The following is a 15977-nucleotide window of genomic DNA, read 5'->3' on the forward strand; positions in this document are numbered from 1 at the left end:
ACGGCCATCCGACATTCGTGAAAACGCCAGCGACAACATGCGCCCCTTTCTCGCCCCTCCCCATCCATTCACATTCGTTCCCCGGCTTCAACCCACAAATATCGACCGTCAAACAGCTTCCTCCACAAACATCCGCCTGCTTCAGCCTTGCGGCATCCGCCAGCTTCCGAATGCGAAATCCACTGGCTTCCATACACACTGCCAGCTTCCGCTAGGTCCATCGCTAGACATCAACCAGCTTCAGAGGTGAGTAGCAGCCACCTTCAAGCCGTGATCCCGCTCAGCAAGTAAACTTGCCTCATTATCGCTGATAATAATGATGGCATCCCGCAGCCAGATGATCACCTCCTTGCATTTGCCAATTCGCCTTCTCCAAGTGAAAGACCAGGCCATGCTTTTGCCTCAGTCCACTTGGCCCCCCTTTATATCCACTCAACGGCCATGTGCTTCTGTGATGCCACAGGCAGTCCACAGCCTGTGGCAACAGCTGGGGAGGCCTCATCTCTTCACACACCTCACAATTGTGGGTGTGACTCAGCTATGATTTATTTGATTGCTCTTTTAATATTAAAAAGTTTTATAGCCAACCCTTCATCTGTACTCATACTGTGCTAGGGAAGATAGTTCAGCCCAAGGATGGCCTTCCCTTGCGGGCAACGTTCTGGGGACTCCATGCCAGAGGGGGGCAGGGCCAGAGGCAAAAAGTAGGCATGGCCAAATGCAAGTGTGGGTGGAGCAACGGCCGTGACTTATCTTTGTACATTCGGCTCCATTCCAGTTATGCAAAAATCAAAGGTTTCTGCACTTTCCCATCTCTCCAGTCCACTTAAGCAACAGGCCTCATCACAGTTCCAAGGACACAAAAGCACTTGAGGAGGATTTGGAGCTGGGCCTGTGATGGGCATGGCCTGGGAAGATTCCTGAGGGCCGGGCAGAACGTCTGTCATAACATACAGTTTGAGATAAAGGTTATATTTATCTATTGTTGCGTGCCTCCCCCAATCTCCGAGCGGTGAGATTTCAGGGGGTCCCTGCGCCCATCCAGGGTTTGGTTTCCTTTGGGAAGAAGGCCAGCAGAGACTGCGGTGTCTTTATGAAATATGGTTTATTTATGTACACACATTCCAACCTGAGCTTAGGATGGAGGGGTTCAAGGCATCAGCAGTCTAATATCCAGCTTTTCCATCTAGGTGCAGGGGCATCCTATCGCCACCATGCAGGGAGCCAGCCTCTCTGCATGCCTGCAGCCCTAGTTCTCCAGTACACCCACTTCCAGTTCCAAACACACTTCTGCCCGCCCAGGAGTGGGGGGAGAGACTCTCCTCCAGTAGAGTTTAAAATGACAAAAGGATCTTCCTAGCCCTTTCACCAGTTGCCGGGGCAATTAAACAGGCCCATAAACTACCTGGCCACTCTATTTGATTAACAAAGGAGATTCATCTGGCTAGCAGAGCCAGCCTCCCAGGCATAGGATTCCAAATCAGAGGCTGGAAAGGTGACCCACAGAAATCATCCATTCCAGCCCCCCCCATGCTCATAACAATATTTTATATAAATATATAAATAGCCATGACTTTATTTTAACGAAATCAGTCTTTGTGGTGCCAGCAGATTAATATTCTTTTAAGGAATTAAGCATTGCTGAAAAGGATTAAGGAAGCAAAGTCTGTAGTTTGATTTCACTAGACCAGGTTCAAGGTTCCTCTGTTGATATACAAAGCCCTGAACAGCTTGGATCCAGCATGATTTATGGACTGCCTGAGCCCTTCTATCCCATCTCCATCGCTGAGTTCCTCCAGAGGAGCGCTGTTAGTTGTCCTCCATGTTACAGAGGCCCAACTGGCCTCCATTAGAAGCTGGACGTTTAGTGGTGCCGGTCCCATTCTGTAGACCCACAGGGCCTTGGTTTTCCAAGGATTCAGCTTATTAGCCCTCATCCAGCCCACTGCTCTGGGCGGGGGCACATCTTTCTTCATGGTGAAGGAAGGCGATCTCCCTAGAGAGTGCCCTGGAGTGCAAAGGAAGAAACTTTGGTCAAGAAATTCTGGCTCGTGTTTTAAGCAGGTCTTGGTGTCTTTCTTAAGGGCAGAAGTGCCTCAGTCTGCCTGGCTTCTGGACTACGGGGAGTAGAAGAACCCATACATGTAAAGCACATTTAAAGCACGGGGCATCCCACAAAGAATTGTGGGAACTGTGGTTTACCCCTCACAGAGCTAGAATTCCCAGCATCCTTAACAAACTAGAGTTTCTAGGATTCTTTGGGAAAGTCATGGAAGGTATGTACGCTGTCCTCAGTCGAACTAAGACAGTGCACCAGCGTGAAGAAGATGCAGGATTTTGGTTCAACTTACAAGCAGCAGTCCCGAGTGACTTTTCCTAGACCTCAGGTGTACCTGATAAGCTTTGAGAATGCATCGATCCCTTAAAACAACCGGAATATCATTATTATTTAATAATAACAAACTCATTCTTATGTAGCCAAAGCAGCACCAGACAAATACACAAGAGGGAGGTATCCACAGGCTTGGGAGGGGTTGCAGAAGTAGACACTTTTTTTAAAAAGGCAAAATAAGTCTTGCAGTTGGGAAAAAATCCCCCAAACCTCCCAGTGATATGTTCTATAGGCATGCAATGTTGAATGAGTGTGTGGTAGGGACAGAAAACTGAGGCGGGGGTGGAATGGAGTATCCTTAAAGTGGGCATGGCTAGCTGGCTGGCTGGCGCTCTAATTGGAGCACTCCACAGTGCAACAAGTGGGACCTGCAGTTGCTGCATGAAGTGCTCCTATTTACAGTGCCAGCCAGCCATGCCCATTTCCAGGACACTTCGTTTCATTCATAGAATCATAGAATCATAGAGTTGGAAGGGGCCTTGTAGGCCATCAAGTCCAACCCCCTGCTCACAGCAGGAAATCCACAGCTAGAGCATCTTCCGCAGATAGCTGTCCAGCCCCTGCTTGAAGACATCCAGCGAAGGGGATCCCACCACCTCCCTAGGCAGTCGGTTCCAGTGCCGAACTGCCGTTACTGTCAAAAAGTTCCTTCTAATGTCCAGTCTGAATCTACGCTCCTGCAACTTAAAACCATTAGACCTAGCCCTACCCTCTGGGGCAGCAGTGAACTAATCTGTACCCTCCTCTATGTGACAGCCCTTCAGGTACTTAAAGAGTGTAATCATGTCGCCTCTCAGCCTTCTCTTCACCAGACTGAACATGCCAAGTTCCTTCAACCTTTCCTCATAAGACTTGTTCTCCATACCGGCTATCATCCTCGTCGCCCTCTTCTGAACCTAAAATGAGGCGCCCAGAACTGAACGCAGTATTCCAGATGAGGCCTGACTAATGCAGAATATAGTGGGACTATTACTTCCCTCGACCTGGAAACTATAGCTCTGTTTATGCAGCCCAAACCCGCATTTGCCTTTTTTGCCGCAGCATCACACTGCTGGGTCATGTTCAACTTGCGATCCACTACAATTCCAAGGTCCTTCTCACACGCACTACTGCTAAGCCGGGTATTTCCCATCCTGTACCCGTGCATTTTGTTTTTGTGGCCTAAATGCAGAATCCTGCATTTGTCTTTATTGTATGTCATTTTATTAATTTCAGCCCAATTTTCTAGTCTATCCAGGTCCCTTTAGATTTTATTCCTGTCTTCCATTGTGTTAGCTATCCCTCCCAGTTTCGTATCATCCGCAAACTTCATAAGGCTTCCCTCCACCCCATCATCTAAGTCATTGATTAATAAAAAAAAAAAAACATCCCCAGGTTTTGCCCTCTTCCCCAAGTGCACAACCTGACTGAAGGTTCCTTTCTGCCTTTGACAAACAGATGATTTCTAGGTTGGATTCTCTTTTTATCCCAATAGATGACCAGAGGAGATGCGAGAAGGAAAGACATCAGCTGGAAAATCTGGGGGAAGCTGAGCTGCACTGGATGCTGTTGGGAAGTAAGGAGCAGATGGTGTCTCACCCTCCTGACCAGGGAGAAGCCCTGAGAGCTGGCAAGGTAATTGCCCATGGAAGGAAGAGAATGGACCGCTTCCTTCTCAGGAAGATGAGGGTCCCAAGGAGAGTATAGTCCAAAAAATAATCCGCAAGGATGAAAGAGAAAAAACATGTGAGGACATTTTTACCTGGGAACATGAGCTTATGTTGCAGGAAGCAACCCACGCCAGAGCGAAACTGTACGAAGGTCCAATCAGTGTGAGGCACATGTCTTGTGTTAACCAATCACAGCCAGGAGCTGACTTCCCCTTGTTCCCGCCCCCAAGTAACGTCCAACCTAACGTGGAAACGTTAAAGTTGAAGCTGAAAAGTAGGGAAATTACTATTCGTTACGTTACTTGCCGAATGTAATGGAATTACCCACTCGTTATTTAAAATTGTAACGAATTAAAAGTAACTCGTTAAAAATAATGAGTTACTTCCAAGCTCTGCTCCTATCCCCTCCCTCTTCAACATTGCATGCCTATAGAACATATCACTGGGAGGTTTGGGGGATTTTTTCCCAACTGCAAGACTTATTTTGCCTTTTGAAAGAAAGTATCTACTTCTGCAACCCCTCCCAAGCCTGTGGATACCTCCCTCTTGTGTATTTGTCTGGTGCTGGGAGGGAGAAGGGGAAGCTGAGAAAATAACATCTCCCCCTTCCCTTGCAGGCATGATTTGAACCCAGGTCCTCTTCAAAGCCTAGATGCTGAGCTCTTAGATTGCACTGAGGCTCTTCAAAGTTGTCATTGATGGATCCTGAAGCAAGTTCCTCACCAGCCCCAGCAGGCATATTACAAATAAAAGAGCTTTCCAAACCCATGAGATCCTCCTAAGGTGTTTATTGGTGTGTATGGAGGCAAGGAGAATCCTCAGTTACATTCCTTTTTTGACAGCACTTCCCCTCAGCCTCCCCCTCCCTCCTGGGCTCCTTCCCTCCATTCGTCCCCCCCCCCGGCATCCTTCTTCCTCTCAGCCACCATGTCCTTTCGTGACTTCACAGGCAGTCCCTTGCCCACAGTAACAGCACAACCTCCCTCAGCCTGACAATGGTAAGGACACCTCAGCAGTGATGTATTCATTTATTATTAAAATATTTCTAGCCTCATGTATAGCTATGGCTTCATGTATACTGATACCAGGGAGAGGCACACCATAACGCTCTGGGATTTGATCTCCCATTAGCTGTTTTTGAATAAAGCAAGGGACTCCACAGGAGATGAATACAAAAAACCATTTTATTTAGAAATAAAAGCTGGCTTCTTTAAGCCTTGCAGTCCTCTTTGTTGCTCTCACAGGTAGTCTCTTCCAAAACCTCACTAGCTTCAGAGACACCCCTGGAAGGAAAAAAACACAGACAATGAGGGGGATGGCAACTATCCAACAGCCTCACCCAGGCACCTCCACCAGCATCCGCCTGGCAACTTCATCCTCTAGCTTCCACCTGCCAACATTCACTGGTGTCATTTAGTCATGGTACATCCACCGGTTTGTCACATTCACACACTTACACCCACCCAACCCCTTTACCGCATCCGAAACTCCACTCACACACACACACACGGCCATCCGACATTCGTGAAAACGCCAGCGACAACATGCGCCCCTTTCTCGCCCCTCCCCATCCATTCACATTCGTTCCCCGGCTTCAACCCACAAATATCGACCGTCAAACAGCTTCCTCCACAAACATCCGCCTGCTTCAGCCTTGCGGCATCCGCCAGCTTCCGAATGCGAAATCCACTGGCTTCCATACACACTGCCAGCTTCCGCTAGGTCCATCGCTAGACATCAACCAGCTTCAGAGGTGAGTAGCAGCCACCTTCAAGCCGTGATCCCGCTCAGCAAGTAAACTTGCCTCATTATCGCTGATAATAATGATGGCATCCCGCAGCCAGATGATCACCTCCTTGCATTTGCCAATTCGCCTTCTCCAAGTGAAAGACCAGGCCATGCTTTTGCCTCAGTCCACTTGGCCCCCCTTTATATCCACTCAACGGCCATGTGCTTCTGTGATGCCACAGGCAGTCCACAGCCTGTGGCAACAGCTGGGGAGGCCTCATCTCTTCACACACCTCACAATTGTGGGTGTGACTCAGCTATGATTTATTTGATTGCTCTTTTAATATTAAAAAGTTTTATAGCCAACCCTTCATCTGTACTCATACTGTGCTAGGGAAGATAGTTCAGCCCAAGGATGGCCTTCCCTTGCGGGCAACGTTCTGGGGACTCCATGCCAGAGGGGGGCAGGGCCAGAGGCAAAAAGTAGGCATGGCCAAATGCAAGTGTGGGTGGAGCAACGGCCGTGACTTATCTTTGTACATTCGGCTCCATTCCAGTTATGCAAAAATCAAAGGTTTCTGCACTTTCCCATCTCTCCAGTCCACTTAAGCAACAGGCCTCATCACAGTTCCAAGGACACAAAAGCACTTGAGGAGGATTTGGAGCTGGGCCTGTGATGGGCATGGCCTGGGAAGATTCCTGAGGGCCGGGCAGAACGTCTGTCATAACATACAGTTTGAGATAAAGGTTATATTTATCTATTGTTGCGTGCCTCCCCCAATCTCCGAGCGGTGAGATTTCAGGGGGTCCCTGCGCCCATCCAGGGTTTGGTTTCCTTTGGGAAGAAGGCCAGCAGAGACTGCGGTGTCTTTATGAAATATGGTTTATTTATGTACACACATTCCAACCTGAGCTTAGGATGGAGGGGTTCAAGGCATCAGCAGTCTAATATCCAGCTTTTCCATCTAGGTGCAGGGGCATCCTATCGCCACCATGCAGGGAGCCAGCCTCTCTGCATGCCTGCAGCCCTAGTTCTCCAGTACACCCACTTCCAGTTCCAAACACACTTCTGCCCGCCCAGGAGTGGGGGGAGAGACTCTCCTCCAGTAGAGTTTAAAATGACAAAAGGATCTTCCTAGCCCTTTCACCAGTTGCCGGGGCAATTAAACAGGCCCATAAACTACCTGGCCACTCTATTTGATTAACAAAGGAGATTCATCTGGCTAGCAGAGCCAGCCTCCCAGGCATAGGATTCCAAATCAGAGGCTGGAAAGGTGACCCACAGAAATCATCCATTCCAGCCCCCCCCCATGCTCATAACAATATTTTATATAAATATATAAATAGCCATGACTTTATTTTAACGAAATCAGTCTTTGTGGTGCCAGCAGATTAATATTCTTTTAAGGAATTAAGCATTGCTGAAAAGGATTAAGGAAGCAAAGTCTGTAGTTTGATTTCACTAGACCAGGTTCAAGGTTCCTCTGTTGATATACAAAGCCCTGAACAGCTTGGATCCAGCATGATTTATGGACTGCCTGAGCCCTTCTATCCCATCTCCATCGCTGAGTTCCTCCAGAGCAGCGCTGTTAGTTGTCCTCCATGTTACAGAGGCCCAACTGGCCTCCATTAGAAGCTGGACGTTTAGTGGTGCCGGTCCCATTCTGTAGACCCACAGGGCCTTGGTTTTCCAAGGATTCAGCTTATTAGCCCTCATCCAGCCCACTGCTCTGGGCGGGGGCACATCTTTCTTCATGGTGAAGGAAGGCGATCTCCCTAGAGAGTGCCCTGGAGTGCAAAGGAAGAAACTTTGGTCAAGAAATTCTGGCTCGTGTTTTAAGCAGGTCTTGGTGTCTTTCTTAAGGGCAGAAGTGCCTCAGTCTGCCTGGCTTCTGGACTACGGGGAGTAGAAGAACCCATACATGTAAAGCACATTTAAAGCACGGGGCATCCCACAAAGAATTGTGGGAACTGTGGTTTACCCCTCACAGAGCTAGAATTCCCAGCATCCTTAACAAACTAGAGTTTCTAGGATTCTTTGGGAAAGTCATGGAAGGTATGTACGCTGTCCTCAGTCGAACTAAGACAGTGCACCAGCGTGAAGAAGATGTAGGATTTTGGTTCAACTTACAAGCAGCAGTCCCGAGTGACTTTTCCTAGACCTCAGGTGTACCTGATAAGCTTTGAGAATGCATCGATCCCTTAAAACAACCGGAATATCATTATTATTTAATAATAACAAACTCATTCTTATGTAGCCAAAGCAGCACCAGACAAATACACAAGAGGGAGGTATCCACAGGCTTGGGAGGGGTTGCAGAAGTAGACACTTTTTTTAAAAGGCAAAATAAGTCTTGCAGTTGGGAAAAAATCCCCCAAACCTCCCAGTGATATGTTCTATAGGCATGCAATGTTGAATGAGTGTGTGGTAGGGACAGAAAACTGAGGCGGGGGTGGAATGGAGTATCCTTAAAGTGGGCATGGCTAGCTGGCTGGCTGGCGCTCTAATTGGAGCACTCCACAGTGCAACAAGTGGGACCTGCAGTTGCTGCATGAAGTGCTCCTATTTACAGTGCCAGCCAGCCATGCCCATTTCCACGACACTTCGTTTCATTCATAGAATCATAGAATCATAGAGATGGAAGGGGCCTTGTAGGCCATCAAGTCCAACCCCCTGCTCACAGCAGGAAATCCACAGCTAGAGCATCTTCCGCAGATAGCTGTCCAGCCTCTGCTTGAAGACATCCAGCGAAGGGGATCCCACCACCTCCCTAGGCAGTCGGTTCCAGTGCCGAACTGCCGTTACTGTCAAGAAGTTCCTTCTAATGTCCAGTCTGAATCTACGCTCCTGCAACTTAAAACCATTAGACCTAGGCCTACCCTCTGGGGCAGCAGTGAACCAATCTGTACCCTCCTCTATGTGACAGCACTTCAGGTACTTAAAGAGTGTAATCATGTCGCCTCTCAGCCTTCTCTTCACCAGACTGAACATGCCAAGTTCCTTCAACCTTTCCTCATAAGACTTGTTCTCCATACCGGCTATCATCCTCGTCGCCCTCTTCTGAACCTAAAATGAGGCGCCCAGAACTGAACGCAGTATTCCAGATGAGGCCTGACTAATGCAGAATATAGTGGGACTATTACTTCCCTCGACTTGGAAACTATAGCTCTGTTTATGCAGCCCAAACCCGCATTTGCCTTTTTTGCCGCAGCATCACACTGCTGGGTCATGTTCAACTTGCGATCCACTACAATTCCAAGGTCCTTCTCACACGCACTACTGCTAAGCTGGGTATTTCCCATCCTGTACCCGTGCATTTTGTTTTTGTGGCCTAAATGCAGAATCCTGCATTTGTCTTTATTGTATGTCATTTTATTAATTTCAGCCCAATTTTCTAGTCTATCCAGGTCCCTTTAGATTTTATTCCTGTCTTCCATTGTGTTAGCTATCCCTCCCAGTTTCGTATCATCCGCAAACTTCATAAGGCTTCCCTCCACCCCATCATCTAAGTCATTGATTAATAAAAAAAAAAACACGTCCCCAGGTTTTGCCCTCTTCCCCAAGTGCACAACCTGACTGAAGGTTCCTTTCTGCCTTTGACAAACAGATGATTTCTAGGTTGGATTCTCTTTTATCCCAATAGATGACCAGAGGAGATGCGAGAAGGAAAGACATCAGCTGGAAAATCTGGGGGAAGCTGAGCTGCACTGGATGCTGTTGGGAAGTAAGGAGCAGATGGTGTCTCACCCTCCTGACCAGGGAGAAGCCCCTGAGAGCTGGCAAGGTAATTGCCCATGGAAGGAAGAGAATGGACCGCTTCCTTCTCAGGAAGATGAGGGTCCCAAGGAGAGTATAGTCCAAAAAATAATCCTCAAGGATGAAAGAGAAAAAACATGTGAGGACATTTTTACCTGGGAACATGAGCTTATGTTGCAGGAAGCAACCCACGCCAGAGCGAAACTGTACGAAGGTCCAATCAGTGTGAGGCACATGTCTTGTGTTAACCAATCACAGCCAGGAGCTCACTTCCCCTTGTTCCCGCCCCCAAGTAACGTCCAACCTAACGTGGAAACGTTAAAGTTGAAGCTGAAAAGTAGGGAAATTACTATTCGTTACGTTACTTGCCGAATGTAATGGAATTACCCACTCGTTATTTAAAATTGTAACGAATTAAAAGTAACTCGTTAAAAATAATGAGTTACTTCCAAGCTCTGCTCCTATCCCCTCCCTCTTCAACATTGCATGCCTATAGAACATATCACTGGGAGGTTTGGGGGATTTTTTCCCAACTGCAAGACTTATTTTGCCTTTTGAAATAAAGTATCTACTTCTGCAACCCCTCCCAAGCCTGTGGATACCTCCTTCTTGTGTATTTGTCTGGTGCTGGGAGGGAGAAGGGGAAGCTGAGAAAATAACATCTCCCCCTTCCCTTGCAGGCATGATTTGAACCCAGGTCCTCTTCAAAGCCTAGATGCTGAGCTCTTAGATTGCACTGAGGCTCTTCAAAGTTGTCATTGATGGATCCTGAAGCAAGTTCCTCACCAGCCCCAGCAGGCATATTACAAATAAAAGAGCTTTCCAAACCCATGAGATCCTCCTAAGGTGTTTATTGGTGTGTATGGAGGCAAGGAGAATCCTCAGTTACATTCCTTTTTTGACAGCACTTCCCCTCAGCCTCCCCCTCCCTCCTGGGCTCCTTCCCTCCATTCGTCCCCCCCCCCGGCATCCTTCTTCCTCTCAGCCACCATGTCCTTTCGTGACTTCACAGGCAGTCCCTTGCCCACAGTAACAGCACAACCTCCCTCAGCCTGACAATGGTAAGGACACCTCAGCAGTGATGTATTCATTTATTATTAAAATATTTCTAGCCTCATGTATAGCTATGGCTTCATGTATACTGATACCAGGGAGAGGCACACCATAACGCTCTGGGATTTGATCTCCCATTAGCTGTTTTTGAATAAAGCAAGGGACTCCACAGGAGATGAATACAAAAAACCATTTTATTTAGAAATAAAAGCTGGCTTCTTTAAGCCTTGCAGTCCTCTTTGTTGCTCTCACAGGTAGTCTCTTCCAAAACCTCACTAGCTTCAGAGACACCCCTGGAAGGAAAAAAACACAGACAATGAGGGGGATGGCAACTATCCAACAGCCTCACCCAGGCACCTCCACCAGCATCCGCCTGGCAACTTCATCCTCTAGCTTCCACCTGCCAACATTCACTGGTGTCATTTAGTCATGGTACATCCACCGGTTTGTCACATTCACACACTTACACCCACCCAACCCCTTTACCGCATCCGAAACTCCACTCACACACACACACACGGCCATCCGACATTCGTGAAAACGCCAGCGACAACATGCGCCCCTTTCTCGCCCCTCCCCATCCATTCACATTCGTTCCCCGGCTTCAACCCACAAATATCGACCGTCAAACAGCTTCCTCCACAAACATCCGCCTGCTTCAGCCTTGCGGCATCCGCCAGCTTCCGAATGCGAAATCCACTGGCTTCCATACACACTGCCAGCTTCCGCTAGGTCCATCGCTAGACATCAACCAGCTTCAGAGGTGAGTAGCAGCCACCTTCAAGCCGTGATCCCGCTCAGCAAGTAAACTTGCCTCATTATCGCTGATAATAATGATGGCATCCCGCAGCCAGATGATCACCTCCTTGCATTTGCCAATTCGCCTTCTCCAAGTGAAAGACCAGGCCATGCTTTTGCCTCAGTCCACTTGGCCCCCCTTTATATCCACTCAACGGCCATGTGCTTCTGTGATGCCACAGGCAGTCCACAGCCTGTGGCAACAGCTGGGGAGGCCTCATCTCTTCACACACCTCACAATTGTGGGTGTGACTCAGCTATGATTTATTTGATTGCTCTTTTAATATTAAAAAGTTTTATAGCCAACCCTTCATCTGTACTCATACTGTGCTAGGGAAGATAGTTCAGCCCAAGGATGGCCTTCCCTTGCGGGCAACGTTCTGGGGACTCCATGCCAGAGGGGGGCAGGGCCAGAGGCAAAAAGTAGGCATGGCCAAATGCAAGTGTGGGTGGAGCAACGGCCGTGACTTATCTTTGTACATTCGGCTCCATTCCAGTTATGCAAAAATCAAAGGTTTCTGCACTTTCCCATCTCTCCAGTCCACTTAAGCAACAGGCCTCATCACAGTTCCAAGGACACAAAAGCACTTGAGGAGGATTTGGAGCTGGGCCTGTGATGGGCATGGCCTGGGAAGATTCCTGAGGGCCGGGCAGAACGTCTGTCATAACATACAGTTTGAGATAAAGGTTATATTTATCTATTGTTGCGTGCCTCCCCCAATCTCCGAGCGGTGAGATTTCAGGGGGTCCCTGCGCCCATCCAGGGTTTGGTTTCCTTTGGGAAGAAGGCCAGCAGAGACTGCGGTGTCTTTATGAAATATGGTTTATTTATGTACACACATTCCAACCTGAGCTTAGGATGGAGGGGTTCAAGGCATCAGCAGTCTAATATCCAGCTTTTCCATCTAGGTGCAGGGGCATCCTATCGCCACCATGCAGGGAGCCAGCCTCTCTGCATGCCTGCAGCCCTAGTTCTCCAGTACACCCACTTCCAGTTCCAAACACACTTCTGCCCGCCCAGGAGTGGGGGGAGAGACTCTCCTCCAGTAGAGTTTAAAATGACAAAAGGATCTTCCTAGCCCTTTCACCAGTTGCCGGGGCAATTAAACAGGCCCATAAACTACCTGGCCACTCTATTTGATTAACAAAGGAGATTCATCTGGCTAGCAGAGCCAGCCTCCCAGGCATAGGATTCCAAATCAGAGGCTGGAAAGGTGACCCACAGAAATCATCCATTCCAGCCCCCCCCCATGCTCATAACAATATTTTATATAAATATATAAATAGCCATGACTTTATTTTAACGAAATCAGTCTTTGTGGTGCCAGCAGATTAATATTCTTTTAAGGAATTAAGCATTGCTGAAAAGGATTAAGGAAGCAAAGTCTGTAGTTTGATTTCACTAGACCAGGTTCAAGGTTCCTCTGTTGATATACAAAGCCCTGAACAGCTTGGATCCAGCATGATTTATGGACTGCCTGAGCCCTTCTATCCCATCTCCATCGCTGAGTTCCTCCAGAGCAGCGCTGTTAGTTGTCCTCCATGTTACAGAGGCCCAACTGGCCTCCATTAGAAGCTGGACGTTTAGTGGTGCCGGTCCCATTCTGTAGACCCACAGGGCCTTGGTTTTCCAAGGATTCAGCTTATTAGCCCTCATCCAGCCCACTGCTCTGGGCGGGGGCACATCTTTCTTCATGGTGAAGGAAGGCGATCTCCCTAGAGAGTGCCCTGGAGTGCAAAGGAAGAAACTTTGGTCAAGAAATTCTGGCTCGTGTTTTAAGCAGGTCTTGGTGTCTTTCTTAAGGGCAGAAGTGCCTCAGTCTGCCTGGCTTCTGGACTACGGGGAGTAGAAGAACCCATACATGTAAAGCACATTTAAAGCACGGGGCATCCCACAAAGAATTGTGGGAACTGTGGTTTACCCCTCACAGAGCTAGAATTCCCAGCATCCTTAACAAACTAGAGTTTCTAGGATTCTTTGGGAAAGTCATGGAAGGTATGTACGCTGTCCTCAGTCGAACTAAGACAGTGCACCAGCGTGAAGAAGATGTAGGATTTTGGTTCAACTTACAAGCAGCAGTCCCGAGTGACTTTTCCTAGACCTCAGGTGTACCTGATAAGCTTTGAGAATGCATCGATCCCTTAAAACAACCGGAATATCATTATTATTTAATAATAACAAACTCATTCTTATGTAGCCAAAGCAGCACCAGACAAATACACAAGAGGGAGGTATCCACAGGCTTGGGAGGGGTTGCAGAAGTAGACACTTTTTTTAAAAGGCAAAATAAGTCTTGCAGTTGGGAAAAAATCCCCCAAACCTCCCAGTGATATGTTCTATAGGCATGCAATGTTGAATGAGTGTGTGGTAGGGACAGAAAACTGAGGCGGGGGTGGAATGGAGTATCCTTAAAGTGGGCATGGCTAGCTGGCTGGCTGGCGCTCTAATTGGAGCACTCCACAGTGCAACAAGTGGGACCTGCAGTTGCTGCATGAAGTGCTCCTATTTACAGTGCCAGCCAGCCATGCCCATTTCCACGACACTTCGTTTCATTCATAGAATCATAGAATCATAGAGATGGAAGGGGCCTTGTAGGCCATCAAGTCCAACCCCCTGCTCACAGCAGGAAATCCACAGCTAGAGCATCTTCCGCAGATAGCTGTCCAGCCTCTGCTTGAAGACATCCAGCGAAGGGGATCCCACCACCTCCCTAGGCAGTCGGTTCCAGTGCCGAACTGCCGTTACTGTCAAGAAGTTCCTTCTAATGTCCAGTCTGAATCTACGCTCCTGCAACTTAAAACCATTAGACCTAGTCCTACCCTCTGGGGCAGCAGTGAACCAATCTGTACCCTCCTCTATGTGACAGCACTTCAGGTACTTAAAGAGTGTAATCATGTCGCCTCTCAGCCTTCTCTTCACCAGACTGAACATGCCAAGTTCCTTCAACCTTTCCTCATAAGACTTGTTCTCCATACCGGCTATCATCCTCGTCGCCCTCTTCTGAACCTAAAATGAGGCGCCCAGAACTGAACGCAGTATTCCAGATGAGGCCTGACTAATGCAGAATATAGTGGGACTATTACTTCCCTCGACTTGGAAACTATAGCTCTGTTTATGCAGCCCAAACCCGCATTTGCCTTTTTTGCCGCAGCATCACACTGCTGGGTCATGTTCAACTTGCGATCCACTACAATTCCAAGGTCCTTCTCACACGCACTACTGCTAAGCTGGGTATTTCCCATCCTGTACCCGTGCATTTTGTTTTTGTGGCCTAAATGCAGAATCCTGCATTTGTCTTTATTGTATGTCATTTTATTAATTTCAGCCCAATTTTCTAGTCTATCCAGGTCCCTTTAGATTTTATTCCTGTCTTCCATTGTGTTAGCTATCCCTCCCAGTTTCGTATCATCCGCAAACTTCATAAGGCTTCCCTCCACCCCATCATCTAAGTCATTGATTAATAAAAAAAAAAACACGTCCCCAGGTTTTGCCCTCTTCCCCAAGTGCACAACCTGACTGAAGGTTCCTTTCTGCCTTTGACAAACAGATGATTTCTAGGTTGGATTCTCTTTTATCCCAATAGATGACCAGAGGAGATGCGAGAAGGAAAGACATCAGCTGGAAAATCTGGGGGAAGCTGAGCTGCACTGGATGCTGTTGGGAAGTAAGGAGCAGATGGTGTCTCACCCTCCTGACCAGGGAGAAGCCCCTGAGAGCTGGCAAGGTAATTGCCCATGGAAGGAAGAGAATGGACCGCTTCCTTCTCAGGAAGATGAGGGTCCCAAGGAGAGTATAGTCCAAAAAATAATCCTCAAGGATGAAAGAGAAAAAACATGTGAGGACATTTTTACCTGGGAACATGAGCTTATGTTGCAGGAAGCAACCCACGCCAGAGCGAAACTGTACGAAGGTCCAATCAGTGTGAGGCACATGTCTTGTGTTAACCAATCACAGCCAGGAGCTCACTTCCCCTTGTTCCCGCCCCCAAGTAACGTCCAACCTAACGTGGAAACGTTAAAGTTGAAGCTGAAAAGTAGGGAAATTACTATTCGTTACGTTACTTGCCGAATGTAATGGAATTACCCACTCGTTATTTAAAATTGTAACGAATTAAAAGTAACTCGTTAAAAATAATGAGTTACTTCCAAGCTCTGCTCCTATCCCCTCCCTCTTCAACATTGCATGCCTATAGAACATATCACTGGGAGGTTTGGGGGATTTTTTCCCAACTGCAAGACTTATTTTGCCTTTTGAAATAAAGTATCTACTTCTGCAACCCCTCCCAAGCCTGTGGATACCTCCTTCTTGTGTATTTGTCTGGTGCTGGGAGGGAGAAGGGGAAGCTGAGAAAATAACATCTCCCCCTTCCCTTGCAGGCATGATTTGAACCCAGGTCCTCTTCAAAGCCTAGATGCTGAGCTCTTAGATTGCACTGAGGCTCTTCAAAGTTGTCATTGATGGATCCTGAAGCAAGTTCCTCACCAGCCCCAGCAGGCATATTACAAATAAAAGAGCTTTCCAAACCCATGAGATCCTCCTAAGGTGTTTATTGGTGTGTATGGAGGCAAGGAGAATCCTCAGTTACATTCCTTTTTTGAC

The 15977-nt window shown here is 47.8% G+C and overlaps 3 long non-coding RNA genes across 3 annotated transcripts; all 3 read left to right on the forward strand.

Annotated features, from left to right (window-relative positions):
- Positions 1–106: 106 nt before the first annotated feature.
- Positions 107–4803, forward strand: LOC133375664 (uncharacterized). The gene is made up of 3 exons (XR_009760289.1): positions 107–246; positions 3867–4006; positions 4659–4803. It is a non-coding gene; the product is annotated as an uncharacterized LOC133375664 (long non-coding RNA).
- An 851-nt stretch (positions 4804–5654) lies between these two features.
- Positions 5655–10349, forward strand: LOC133375666 (uncharacterized). The gene is made up of 3 exons (XR_009760290.1): positions 5655–5794; positions 9414–9554; positions 10207–10349. It is a non-coding gene; the product is annotated as an uncharacterized LOC133375666 (long non-coding RNA).
- Positions 10350–11202: 853 nt separating this feature from the next.
- LOC133375667 (uncharacterized) lies at positions 11203–15897 on the forward strand. The gene is made up of 3 exons (XR_009760291.1): positions 11203–11342; positions 14962–15102; positions 15755–15897. It is a non-coding gene; the product is annotated as an uncharacterized LOC133375667 (long non-coding RNA).
- Positions 15898–15977: the final 80 nt, after the last annotated feature.

The sequence above is a fragment of the Rhineura floridana genome, chromosome 1 (assembly GCF_030035675.1).
Source record: "Rhineura floridana isolate rRhiFlo1 chromosome 1, rRhiFlo1.hap2, whole genome shotgun sequence".
In the NCBI taxonomy this organism is placed as follows: Eukaryota; Metazoa; Chordata; class Lepidosauria; order Squamata; family Rhineuridae; genus Rhineura; species Rhineura floridana.